Genomic DNA, 12,938 nt, shown 5'->3' on the forward strand with positions numbered 1-12,938 from the left:
CTTACAATAAAGCTTCTCAAACTTTAAACTTCATTATCCACACAGGGCTCCTGGGATCTTGTCATGCGGGTTATAAATCAGTAGGTCTGAGATTCTTCAGGTCTAGCCGACTCAGAAGGGCTGCAGCTTCATGGACCATCCTCTGAGTAGCAAGGTCTAAACTTGCCCGTATCATGCCCCTGTCCCAGTCCCATCCCAAGCAGAGTGGAGCTCATGTAAAGAACGAGGGCAGAATGTCTTAACCTGAGGACTCTGCCCTAGACAACAGGGCACTTACTCAGGGATTGGTGTTTGTTTTTGGGCTTTCCAGTAAATATTAAGTATTAATAATGGTTGTACCCACTGTGTACTACATCGCAGTGTGATGTTTCAGACACATGTATTCCCAGGGCCTGCCTCTGAAGCTTTCTCTCTCCTATGTCATCCCTATTTCCTGACCCTCTCCTGAAACTAGCTTCTGGGTTTGGGCTTCAATTTCTTCATTATTGAACAGAGGTAGAAATATAACTACATATGAAGATGTAACATCATCCAGTCAGTATAGAAATCAGTATGAAAGTCCCCCCCCCAACCAAACTAAAAACAGATCTGCTATACAACCCTAAAGGAGTCCACATCAGCACACCACAGAGACAATTGCATATCCATGTCTGTTTCAGCTCTAATCATAAGAGCTAAGTATGGAATCAGCTTAAGCATCTATCAACAGATGGATGGGTAAAGAAAATGTGGCATATGTACACAGTGGTGTTTTATTCAACCATAAATAAGAATGAAATTACATAAGTTCCTAAAAAAGGGATGCAACTGGAGATCATCATATTAAGTTAAGCAAGCCAGACTCAAAAAGACAAATGCCGTGTTTTTCTCTAACATGTGGATCCAAGGCATTATACAGATGGATGTGCACGAGCACACACACACACACACACACACACACACACACACACACACACAAGCAGAAGAAAGGAGACTAGGAAGAGGGAAGAGAAAGGAAAGGGCATTAGTATATTAATTAATATATTATGATATATAATTACTACATATGAATTAATATAATACTTCATGTGTTTGGAAGGGATTGTCTTTATGAAACCCATCACCGCATACAATGAGCAGTAGACCAGTAAACAAAGCAGCTCAGAGGGAATCCTCTGCCTATGCTGCAGGTATTCCAGGGGAAGCTTTGGGGGTGTAACCCTGTTCCTCATCCTTATCCACCCTGCTCAGCTAACACCTCGGCCCCATGTGCTGCTGTGGTGGAGCAGATAGCGCATTGGTGCCTCCCTGGTTTCTGCACCATGAGGAATCTACCATTCACTCCTGAAGAACAGTGGGGAACCCTGAATGGGGAACTGGATGGCTCACCTGTTCTTAGGCTCTGGCGAAACACATGATGGCAAAATGGAGACGTGGGTGACAGCAATGAAGACATTGAGCAAATAATCCACAAAGCATTGTTAAACTACGAACAAAGATGAGCTTGGAAACTCATTACAAAAGGCAAAGAAATTTAACATACCCTGAGGATATTTATATAGGGAGTACTGTGAAGCTTTGAAAGGCCATGCTTGGTTTAGGTTACATATGGAGTTTATATAGGAGCCAAACTTGGGTCTGCAGGAGCAGCAAGTGCTCTTGACCACTGAGCCTCCCCTCCAGCTTCCTCAACAACAAGGGAAGAAGTAAAACTATCAGAGTTTGCAGATCATGTGATTTGTTTGTAGGCAATCCCAGGGAATATGCCTGGTTAGGATGATGAGAAGTAGTGAGCAAGTCCAGCAAGTTTGCAGAATACTAAGTCAAAACCAAAAATGTTATTCTACATTTTAGAAATGAACACACACACACACACACACACACACACACACACACACACACACAGCATATGACTCCAGATAATCGGCACAGGTGAATCCGTGGAACCATATAGCAGGTCGACAGACAGCATCAGACTCTGAAAGCAGAAGGAGTAGCATGACTGCTGATGGCTGGATATGGGCTTCTCACTTAAGAAATGGAAATATGTAAAATCAAATTGTGAGAATGGCTGTCTCATCACACTCTCACAAGGTGAGTTTTGTCATATGAAAATTATATTTCAATTATCCTTCTTCTCCAAGACAAAACTGCTAATTAAAGCCACAAAACCAAATATAGGTAAATGCGTTGAATTTTTGCAAAGCTGAATTTGCAATTTAAGCTTATACGCTAACTAACTCTGTTTTCTAGGTCTGGCATCTCCTATTTTTATTTTTGTAGCTCCTCACTGTGTTGTCCAAGCAGCACTGCCCTGATTCACAATCCTTGACTTGATCATGCTTGCTCTGCCTTCTCTCGGAGCTCCCCAGGGAGTGTAAAATCACCTGTGGGAATACTGTGTGCCTCGTTACATTACCTGAGCTTCGTGAATTGTGGTATTAATTTAGAGCTGGATTTTTGTGGCCTGACAAAGCTCATCTTGTGAAGTGCTTGCCTTACAGGCATAGGACATGAGTTTGATCCCAGAAATATGTAAAATAAAAAAAGCCAAGGGTGGTGGTTTGCACTTACAATCCTGCACTGGGCAGGAGGCGGGAGCTGGTGGATCCTTGAGGCTGGCTAGTCAGCTTAGCCTACTTGGTGAGTTCCAGGTGGTTGAGAGATCCTGCCCAACTCTCACCCCACAAACAGACAGTACCTGAAAAAAAAAAAAAAACAAACACATGAGATCGTCCTCTGGCTTCCACACACACACATGCACATATGCACATATATACACCTGCACTAACACCCAAGTCAACTAATTGCCTGATTAGCTCATAATGATAGATTTTCTTTGTAGTCTTCTTTCTGACAAAAAGTGACCATATTCTTACTCATACTCATCTCTCCCAATGATTCTTAAATATTTTTCTACCCTGACCTTGAAGTCAAACTGTCATATCTTTAACTGGCCACAGGTGATCCTAGCCACTCCCCAGCACTCCATATGCATATATACTTTCTAGATCCAATCATGGATCTTACCCTCTCATTTCCCATGTCCATCATGAAAACAGCTCGAGTCCTCACAACTTCCTAGAGTCTGGAACGTATTTCACCTTCAGCGGGGTTCTCTGAGGCTGCTGCAGTTGGCATTTCCATGCATGGTGAGGAGAGTGGGCTGTAGCAACGTGGCAAACCCAGGGCTTAGACTTCCATTGTCCTTGACATTGGGACCTGAGATCTCTGGGAAAACATCAGTTCTTCCCTGTTCTATTTTTTCCCACCAGCCATGAAGGTCTATGCTGTAAGGCTAAGGACTGAGCTAATAGATACTGACCATTGATAGGGTCTTCCCTTAGTTCTTCCTTGATAATGATGTCGTACCAATTGGTCCTTCCATTTCCATGGTTCTCAGACTTTGGCATCCTCTGAATCCCTTGACAGCTTGGTAAAACACAAATACTGGGCCTCACTCCACATCTGACTCAGTAGGTCTGGGGAGGGACCAGAGTATTTGCATTTCTGAGGGATTTCCAAGTGATGCAGATGATGCCGGTCCTGGGGCCTCATCTTGAGAACAAGTGGTCCAAGCTCTCTCTACTAGGCTTATCCCTGTAGGCAGTACTTCCGTTCATTCTATACCCCAAGGGTAACCTGCTGACATCCACTTTTCTTATAATCAGACTGAGTCTGTGGATGGAGTCTCCGTTCTCTTTGTCTTTGCTTCATAGCTTACTCAACATAGATGGAGGCGGTGAAGCTCATTACATACAGACTGGCCAAAACACTCACCCTGAGTTCAAATCCTTGCCCTGCCAGTAACTAACATGAACCTGGGCACACTACTCAACCTTTCCAAGGTCAGCTGTGCTACCTTGGAAAACCTAGATGGTAAGAATTGCTGTCTTATGAGGCTATTGTGATTTATTAGGTGATACAAGAAATGGCGGGACTTAGAACAGCCAAGTAGACACTGGTTCCCTACGAAGTATTCCTATGACTGCTTCCTGTTCTCCATGACTACAGAGTGCATGCTCCCTCTGGATCTTTATGCACAGAATCTCCTTTGCAGAATATGTTTCCCTTACTACTAAACCATTCTGATTCTTCTGTTACATAGACACTGTGACAATAACTAGATGACTCTTTTTGAACACACACACACACACACACAGAGAGAGAGAGAGAGAGAGAGAGAGAGAGAGAGACTTTGTTTATGAGATTTCCCAGTGTGGGGACAGTTGGCCAGGTCCTAAGCCAGGTCCTAAGTTGCCTCATCATGAGTAGAACTGAGGAATACTTGAGACAGAAAAGCAGTATAATTTGAAGTTTGGGAGCTAGGGTTAGAGGTGAAGTCATTTGCAGTTCACATGTATAATCAGACTCCATAAATCTTCACAGGAGTCAGTTAGGAAGTGGTAACATCAGCGTGACCTGAGTGAGGAGTTTTGGCCCTTTAATGTAAAAAGGAACACCTGCACTGGCCTGAATGAAGAGTCTATGATGTGAACAGAAGCATTCTTCATATCACTAAAAAGTAATTATGATAGTTTGAATGAGAAATGTCCCACAGAAGCTTGGGTGTCTGAACACTTGGTCCCCAGTTGGTGATGCTATTTTGGGAAGTTATGGAACCTTTAGGAGGTGCAATCTTGTTGAAGTCTATCACTGGGGTGCTAGGGCTGGGCTCCTTCTTCTCCTTCTCACCTCCCTCTTCCTTTCCTTCTCCCTCCCCCCCTTTTGCTTCCCATTACTTGTGTTGGAGGGGGATCATGGAGCCTACAGAAAAACCAGTTACTATACTTTCCCTAAAGAAGTATAATTCCCAGAGCTAAATTCCCAATGCTTATATCCATAGACAAGTGTAGTCCTTGCCCCTCATCAAGTAAGTCTCCTTTTGCAGCAGATAGAGATCATAACAGAAATCTACAACTAGTTGTCTTAGTTAGGGTTACCATTGCTATGATAAAACACTGGGACCAAAGCACCTTGAGGAGGAAAGGGTTTATTTGGTGACCTACAGCTCCACATGACTGTTCATCATCAAAGAAAGTCAGGATAGGAACTCAAACAAGACCGAAATCTGATGGCAGGAGCTGATGCACAAGCCACAGGTGGATGCTGCTTCTTGGCTTGCTCCTCATGGCTTTCTCAGCCTGTTTATAGAATCCAAGTGCAGGGATTGCACCACTCACAATGGATTGGGCCCACCCACATCATTCACTAATTAAGAAAATGTCCTACAGCTGGAGCTTATGGAGGCCTTTCCTCAACTGAGGTTCCCTCCCTTCAGATGACTCTAGCTTATATCAAATTGTCATAAAACAAGCTAGCACACTGATCAAAAGGAAGAGAACAATTAATCAACTGGTCACGAACCTCAACTGATATACCTACAAACCTACACCTGCTACACCTAAGGCTTAGAAATCTTCCCAGGAGAGGGGGAAAAAAAACCAAAAAACCAAAAAACAAAAAACAAAACAAAACAAAAAAAACCCTGTGAGATCCAGAAGATTAATTCATCTGCCATGAAATAATGTATTCTATAAATGACAGGGAGCTGCACACATGGAAATTTAACAACATGGTCACCTAAACAGGACTGGTATAATGACACCTCTTGACATTCCAACACAGCTAAGGAAAACCTCACAAGCCCCATCCCTAGATGGAGATCTATGGGCAATTAATGGCTGCTGAAGAGAAGAGAATCAGCCTTTTCTAGGGATGATCATCCTGATAGACGATTATCCAATCCCAGTGCTCAGCCCTAAACACATATTCATACGAGCAAACTAAACAGACTCAGTAGGTTATGCACACACCAAAAACTAACGAAGAAGAGGTCATGAAAGAAGAGAGGGGATGTGAAGCAGAAGCTTAAAGGTCCTTTGGAAAGTCGGTTGTGTTGGATGATGTTTTGCTGGGGCAAACACCTGAAGGAGTGTTTTCCTGAAGAGGATACAGGTGAAAGGCTAAGGCACATTTGTGAAGGAATGTTTCTCTGAAGCAGACACAGGAGAAAGGATGTTCTGCTAAAGCAAACGCGTGAAAGGACACGTGATGAAGGAGTCTCCACTCATGGAACTCATGTATTAGTCCACCTTACATCGCGTAGTTGAGTTGCATTTGTCTGGACTCCACCGAGAGAAACACATCAAAAAACTTCTGGTGGTATGCTGCAGATTCTTGCCACTTTCATGGACTCTGGCTGATTGGCAGAGTGATGTCAGCTGAGGCAGACATCTGGTGAGGCAAGACCCGTGGAGGACACGGGATGTTTGGAGGGAGTATAAACAGCCCAACAGACTGTGAAGGAGGCTGAGCTTGGCTAGCTTACAGAGCTAGTTCTGTAACACTTGTGAGTCTCGCATCTTTGCTGATCTTTACTTCCCCGAAAGAGACACAGCAGAGAACTTCTCCTGGCATCCCTCCAGGTTCCTCCTGTTGACTAGTGCCAAGGCTGAGGCCTGGCTGTCTCTCCTAGGTAGTGCCACCACTGCACCTGTGAACTGAGTTGCTGATGTCCAGGCAACACAGATGGGTGTTGCTCCAAAGAACCAGTTCTAAACACATCTGCTTCCCCTGTAACCTTTTCTTTTCAACTACCTCTGGTGGGTGGTGGACTAAAAGGGAGGTTAAAGTCTTTAAGAACCATCATTAAAAATAACGTTTGAGGTCTGGAGAGATGGCTCAGCGGTTAAGAGCACCGACTGCTCTTCCAGAGGTGCTGAGTTCAAATCCCAGCAACCACACAGTGACTCACAAACATCCGTAATGAGATCTGATGCCCTCTTCTGGTGTGTCTGAAGACAGCTACAAGTGTACTTATATATAATAAATAAATCTTTTAAAAAAAATAAGGTTTGAAAAAAATTAAAGTTCCAGGAATGGGGTGTCCACAGCAGGAATTGAAGAGGGAGAGGGATGGATGGGAATTATATAATTACAGTATAGAAGTCTGAAATTCTCAAAAATAATAATAAAATAAATATTTTAGAAGAGTACTTACTGCTTGTGTAGAGGATCCAGACTCTAATCCCAGCACCCACTCAGTGGCTCACAGCTGTCTGTGACTACAGTTCCAGGGGATTTGAGCTGTCTCTGGACTTTACAGGCACCATGCTGACTTCAGTCAGCCCACAAAGGAGGTCTGTAATTTAGTTGCTTGTGGCAGAAAATCGAAATGAGACTGAGAAACCACAAGCTGTTCCTTGTTGAATATACAACCCAGAAGTAAGGAACACTTAGCTACCTCAGAGGTGTATCTTACAGGGACACACAGACAGGACCAAGTCAGGCAGATCAATGTCACCTCTGTCATAGAGTTAGGGCTTTACTGAAGGACTCCTCCTTGGGGAGGGGTCACTGAGCCTATGCTGTGCTGTTACTCTCAGTGGCTCTTTGCCATGTCCCAGACAGTATGGCCTTGTGCTGTGTCTTGCCTCCTGGTGTTTTGGCTCTTCTCCAGGGTCTTGGTTTTTCCCTCTGCAATGGAAAATCAACACTTTAATTCTAGCTTGGGCTCTCCCTTCTAGAAGACCTGGGTTTAAAACAGTGATTTTTTTTTTTTTTTTTACTTTCCCAGTTAGTAAAATGTATAGAAATGGTTTGTTGGGTCATGAAGAAAACAATTAGCATAATAACATACTCAGAAAAGCTGTATCCAAACACAGATAATGATCTAGGAAGGTCTGTGAATCCAGAATGTGAGTCTGTGTAGATCAAATAAGTACTCATGCCACCTGAGAAACAAAACAAAAAAAAAAAGATGTAGGCCTCAGTTCCTAGTACGTGGTTCAGGGAAACTTTATCAAACTCCTGTCTTATTCACACACACACATACAGCCCCACAGGGTCTATTAGAACAATTCAGGTTTTTTTTAAACAAGCACAAAAGGAAGGTTTGTACTCTGTAATGTTCCTAAAACCCTGACAACATCATGCAAACTTCCACTTGTAGTCAAAACATATAACTTGTTTTGCTGTGGGGATCTTATTTTTAAAAAAAGCTGAAATTTATGCACATTATATCTAAAGTATTCACAAAATAAATTTCCTTTATAAAACATTTCTATGGCCATCGTATAAAAACAGTGGCTTTCAATGTTGGAAGGCCATTTCTACCACACATGCATGAACAGGTCTTTGGGTGAAAAGGCCTGTGTCTAAAGTATGAATCCTTATACATGCCAGCCTGGGTTATATGGAGCAAGTCACCACACTGGGGACCATCTTTGCAGAGCAAGGCAAAGATAACATGGTTGAGTTTCCTTTGTAGCATGGCACACAGAGTAGGTATCTTCTGAGGTCATAGCAAGATGGAAAGAGATGGACTAGACAAAGCATCCCCTTCATCCGCCTAGCCTTGAAGAACACTTTGGGAAATGCTAAGGCACATGAGTGAGGGAGAGATACCATCAGTTTGTCACTGCTGATTTAAGAAGCTATGCTATCAATGGATGGACCTGGAGGGCATCATCCTGAGTGAGGTAACCCAATCACAAAGGAACTCGCACAATATGTACTCACTGATAAGTGGATATTAGCCCAGAAACTTAGGATACCCAAGATATAAGATACAATTTGCTAAACACATGAAATTCAAGAAGAACGAAGACCAAAGTGTGGACACTTTGCCCCTTCTTAGAAATGGGAACAAAACACCCATGGAAGGAGTTACAGAAACAAAATTTGGAACTGTGACGAAAGGATGGACCATCTAGTGATTGCCATATGCAGGGATCCATCCCATAATCAGCTTCCAAACGCTGACACCATTGCATACACTAGCAAGATTTTGCTGAAAGGACCCAGATATAACTGTCTCTTGTGAGACTATGCCGGGGCCTAGCAAACACAGAAGTGGATGATCACAATCAGCTATTGGATGGATCACAGGGCCCCCAATGGAGGAGCTAGAGAAATTACCCAAGGAGCTAAAGGGAACTGCAACCCTATAGGTGGAACAACAATATGAACTAACCAGTACCCCGGAGCTCTTGTCTCTAGCTGCATATGTATCAAAAAATGGCCTAGTCGGCCATCACTACAAAGAGAGGCCCATTGGACTTGCAAACTTTATATGCCCCAGTACAGGGGAACCCCAGGGCCAAAAAGGGGAGTGGGTGGGTAGGGGATTGGGGGGGTGGGTATGGGGGACTTTTGGGATAGCATTGAAAATGTAAACGAGGAAAATACCTAATAAAAAAATAAATTAAAAAAAAAAAAAAAGAAGCTATGCTATCAGACGATTTGTGCACATGGCTGCCGATGTGCTAGCCACAAGGGGGCGCTCCTGGGTAAGACACCTAGCTGGCCTCCCACAACAAAAAAAACCCAGCAAGGATCTTAACTCGGTATTTGGAAAAATGAATAAAACTGCATGTAAGGAACCCAGTTCCAGGCAATCTGTCATCAGTGTGTAGCAGTAAGAAAAACAAGCAGAATGTACACGGCCTCTGTCTTCACAAAATGAATGTAGACAGCTGGGAAGTTTGCTGTAAAGGAGGGTAATTTCAGAAAAGACTGTATTGTTGGTTGTAGGAAGTTTGCTCAAGTGACATCATACAATAAAATGTTCAGTACTTTGAAAGGCCTGATAAGTCAATAACTTTAGGTCCAAACTATTACTAATAGTTTGCTTATTCAAGGTCTGCGCAGATAGCCAAGATGTACTCCAAACAGCTCAGCCTTGTAGAGCGAGAACTTCACCAGAGTTAGGTGGGTTTTTTTCCTTTGCTTTTTGGTAAAAGGATCAACGACACGTTGTGGGGCATATGTAACACTGGTGCCCAAATATTGCAAGGGATTACGAAGAAAATACATCCAGGGATAGACACAAATCAAGAACAGATTGAGCTAGGCATGGTTTAAGCCACCCTTAAACAGATTAAGCAGGGCTCACACCTATAAATCCAGCACCTGGGAGACAAAAGCAAGATGATTTGTGCAGTTTCAAGGCCAGCCTGTCTAGATGGTGAGTTCTAGGCTAGCCAACAAGACCTTGTCTCGAAAAATAGATAATAGACAGACAAGACCCCCATCTGTTCATCCCATCTCTCTAGCTTCAGCGGCCCAACATACTGCTTTTGAACAGGATTCTATCAATACCTTAATGATCAGGGTGCCAGGAGATGCCATGAGGGGGAAATCTTGCCCGAATCTCTTAAAATTTATGATAAAGTCACCAAATACCTGCCACTCACAAGCCCTGTGCTGTTCTAAATCACGACAAATAAAAGAAAATCAAATGGGGACCTTTACCTATTGACTTGATTCATAGCCAGATATCTTAAACCTTCACACACACACTAAAATTGCAAAAACATTAACCCTGCCACCAGCATGAAAAAGATGTCCCTACCCTAGCTCCATGTTCATTTGACTGGCAAGTTTTATGATGATCCAAATGTGATCACATTTAGTAGGAATATTTAACTTCAATATGTATATATATTACACATTGTAATGTGCTTAGCAGGTCATAAGCCAAGGAGCATAGCCTTTTATTAACCAATATTTTATTTAAATTGTGGTAATCTTTTCAACGTTCCTGAAATTGCCAATTGTTCCCACGTAAACTGTCACACATATAGAAAATAGTTCCAGGACTATCATTATTAGAGGTCGTGCTTTTCTCCTGGCTTCTCTTGGCCATGTGTGGAGGACTAGAACACCTGCAGTCTTGAAGCTACCTGGGGTCACTTGTTTTATTCCCAAACCCTAGACCTAGTTCTGAACATGAGTTTTTAAAACTTAGGGTTCAGATGATGAATTTCCATACAAATATAAAGCTAAGAGTCATTAATCAGAGGCTTGGTGGGCAGCAGCAGCTTTGAAGGTTTGGCTGGTGATGCAGGAAATCCCATAGCACAGGGTTATTCTCCCCTGCCCCCCCCCCGAAACTCTCCATAAGAAATACATTTATAACGCAGAATAGTGATGTATATGTGTATGTGTATAAATACACACACAGGAAACCAACCAAAGTTGCCCAAAATCGAAACTTTTCTCTCCCTGTCAAATATGCTTTCGTGTTTCTCTTATTTTTTTCATTCTGCTCATCTTCCAAAAAAAAAAAAAAAAAAAAAAAAAAAGGTTTGAGAGGCAGGGGAGATGGCTTAGCATTGAAAAGTGCTTGTGACTCTTACAGAGGACCAGGGTTCAGTTTCTAGCACTTACATGACAGCTCACATCCTCTGCAACTCCAGTTCCAGGGGATCTGATAACCTCTTCTGGCCTCCACAGGCATCCAGCATGCACACGGGACACAGACATATGCACAGGCAAACACCCGTACACCTAGAGTAAAATAAAAATACCTTAAGAAAAATGTCACTCAGGTGTAGAGTAGACCAGTGGGTTGATTCTAGAGATGAGAATGGAATGGGGAAGATGGAAGGGTGGCTGGGTGAGAGAAGAGTTCTGCATCTTGATTATATGTGGCCGGAATGACTATGTAAATATGTGCATGAGAGGAAATCTCTCTCTCTCTCTCTCTCTCTCTCTCTCTCTCTCTCTCTCTCTCTCACACGCATGCACGCACGCACGCGCTCACATGGAGGAGGTCAGGTAAAGTTGTGATTCTACAGCATTTAATTTGTATCAGGTCAGTTTCCAAACTCGAAAACTGCAGTATAGTTACAGAATGTGTTGACATGGGAGGTGGGCGTGTCATGGATGATACCCACTGACCTCTGCCTTTCTCCCCCACTTTTTTTCCTCTTCATCCAAAGCAAAGCTGGAATTTATTAAAAATAGTTTTCATTTTGAGTGTTTTAGGATTTTGTTACATTGTACTGTATTTTTGCTTGGTCTGTTTTTGGACTTTTGATAAAAGGATCCTCTATTCGGTAGCACTGACTATCCTGGAAATCACTATGTAGATCAGGTTGACTTCATACTCACATAGATCCACCTACCTCTGCTTCCCTAACACTGGGAGGCATAACCCTCCACACCCAGCTTTCTTGTTATTGTTTGAGATATTGTTGTTTGTTTTTACTTTGTGGGTGTGTTTGTTTGTTTGTTTGTTTTTAGACAGGGTCTCACTAGGTAGCCCAAAGTTTTCCTCAAACTCTAGATCACACATACATGGTAATGTTTCATGAGTAGGTTCCATTACATGTAGTGTGGTTTTTTTTTTTTTTTTTTGCAATGTCGTTTAATATCACTTAGAATGGCACCTCAAAGTCACAACACGTAGGTTAATTCAAAATGCACTTCACCAGGGCTGGAGTCTGGACTGATAGCAGTTGTGACTGCATGAACTGACTTCATGGCAGCCAGCATTGCAGCTGCTTGAGCTCTGCAAGCTCAGACCTGCTTACTCCAGTGAAGTTGGAAAAGGCTCATGTGGAGTAGACAAACTTGTTTTCCTCCCTATTGTGCACCCCTGACCCATCCCACCCCATTTCGTATTAGTATATAACAACACTACACAATTACATCATTTACACACACAGAGACACAGACCACAAAATAGACACACACACAATAGACACACACAGAAGACACACACACAATAGATTCACTTAGACACATACACACTAGACACACACACAAAAGGCACACACACACACACACACACACACACACACAATAGATTCACACAAACACTGACACACACGCAATAGACATACACATTAGACACATACACAACAGGCACACACACAGCAGGCACACACACACACAAATTGTAAAAGGGTGGAATTCTCCTTCCATTCCCCCAAGACTTGATAAAATCAAATGGTTTCCTCAGTTGGCCTGAGCCTGTGAGCAGCTAGTAGAAAGTTAAGCTCCTGGTACTCACGTGACTTTTGCAATCTCTAGAGATGTGTATTTTAAGCAGGCTTTCCAGCAATTCTTATGCACATGGACTTACTGGGAAGCTTGGAAACACTTACTAAAGCAGGATGCGTGAGAACATAAGGTGACAAGGCCGCCGGAAGCTGGTTTTAAACGCT

The 12,938-nt window shown here is 42.8% G+C and overlaps 1 long non-coding RNA gene across 1 annotated transcript; it reads right to left on the reverse strand.

The window, feature by feature from the left end:
- Nucleotides 1-1,773: 1,773 nt before the first annotated feature.
- On the reverse strand, nucleotides 1,774-7,294 carry Gm40981. Its single transcript, XR_873589.1, has 3 exons — nucleotides 6,983-7,294; nucleotides 2,554-2,680; nucleotides 1,774-1,957 (listed from the first exon to the last, which is right to left on the reverse strand). It is a non-coding gene; the product is annotated as a predicted gene, 40981 (long non-coding RNA).
- Nucleotides 7,295-12,938: the final 5,644 nt, after the last annotated feature.

This window comes from Mus musculus, chromosome 13, assembly GCF_000001635.26.
Source record: "Mus musculus strain C57BL/6J chromosome 13, GRCm38.p6 C57BL/6J".
Taxonomy (NCBI): Eukaryota; Metazoa; Chordata; class Mammalia; order Rodentia; family Muridae; genus Mus; species Mus musculus.